This window comes from Nanorana parkeri, unplaced genomic scaffold, assembly GCF_000935625.1.
Source record: "Nanorana parkeri isolate BGI_ZX_2015 unplaced genomic scaffold, ASM93562v1 scaffold195, whole genome shotgun sequence".
NCBI classification, from domain to species: Eukaryota; Metazoa; Chordata; class Amphibia; order Anura; family Dicroglossidae; genus Nanorana; species Nanorana parkeri.
In genome coordinates, this window is record NW_017306463.1 from 789,633 (window position 1) to 791,054 (window position 1,422).

General features: G+C 43.5%; 1 protein-coding gene across 3 annotated transcripts in view; it reads left to right on the top strand.

Annotated features, from left to right (window-relative positions):
* Nucleotides 1-1,422, top strand: part of SLC12A3 (solute carrier family 12 member 3) — a 61,268-nt gene that overhangs the window by 13,768 nt on the left and 46,078 nt on the right. The gene's annotated exons all lie outside the window — the stretch shown is intronic.

Consider the following 1,422-nt stretch of genomic DNA (forward strand, 5'->3'; position numbering starts at 1 on the left):
GTGGGGGAGGAGTGTGAGGATGTTGAGAGGTGGGGGAGCAGTGTCAGGATGTTGAGATGTGGGGGAGCTGAGGCCCGGGGCGAACGCACCCCCCGCCCCCCCGGTAGTTACGCCACTGATTTTGTATGCTTATTGCCATGAAGGAGGGGGCTATCAGTAGTCACAGTGCTGATAACCCTCCTCCACCACTGAGCAGGGTGACAATGCTATTTTACCTGTAGTGAATTAACTGCAGCGTTGCCGCCCTGCACAGCTGTGTCCTTACATCTGCTAAGGAGGAAGGTTATCAGCTGGAGGAAAGCCTGTGGATTAAGAAAAGGAGAGTCACATACTGAAAAGGATTTTTTCTAATTTTCTATTCTAATTTAAATATAGATAGGAAAAATCTGATTGGTTGCAGTTTTATGTACCTTGTTCTTAGGTTAGGCCACCATTTAAAAAAAAAAAAGTCTAAATCTCTAAATAATATCAGGAACTGTTCCTATATTTTTGAATAATCCCCAATGAATTATGTTACCACATTACCTATTATTATTCAGGTTTTTTTTTGTTAATGAAAAATAAATTGCAAGACAGAAAAAGTGTTTATGTAACAAATGGCATGTGTCAGATTTGTGTCTTACAGTTTGTTTTCTTTAAAAAGCAGCCTCAGTCCGAGTATAAAAGCCTGTCCCTTGCCACCATGCTGCAGAGAAGGACCCTTACTCTGTGCATGGAAGTAGTGGTCTTTATGCAGAGGTCCAACATGTCCCCTGCTGAATCAGAGCTAGATTTCTTTAACAGTGGAGAGCTTGAACTTTTCTGACTGCAGAGCTATAGGTCTGACTCAGCAGGGGGCGTGCTGGACCTCCACAGAGAGACCACCACTTCCACACAGAGGGCAAGGGTCTGTCTCTACACCATGCTGGCAGGAACCAAGGGACAGACTTTTGTACTGAGGTTGTGACTGCTTTCTAAAGAAAACAAACTGAGATGTGTTTGCTTTGATGCACCTGGAATGTATTTAGCTGATTCAACTCAAAGTTCAATTGAGATTTAAGTACTTCCCCTGGCAATCTCTTCTTGTAACTTTTGATGCGGTTGCATGTCAGGATTGATATCAGTTAGGAATTCTCTAACATGAAGACAGGCAATAGAATGAGGAGCAGTGGGACCCCAATTTTTCTGCTGTGTAATCTTACAACCCTTTGGGGCTTTAGCCTCCCATAGGATTGCCTTCCATTCTTTTTTGTTGAATATTATGTTTCTCCACCTTATCAAATGTAAACATTTTTTTCTGCTGTTTTGGGATCTTCTTCTTCCCTATTTTCTTCGCCTCTCAACCCTTTCAAAAAAGACTTGGGGGGTTATTCACTAAAGAGCCGAAGGATCCAGCCACAGCTTCGGCTGATCCTTCGGCTCTCTTCGGCCGCCTGAGCCCTT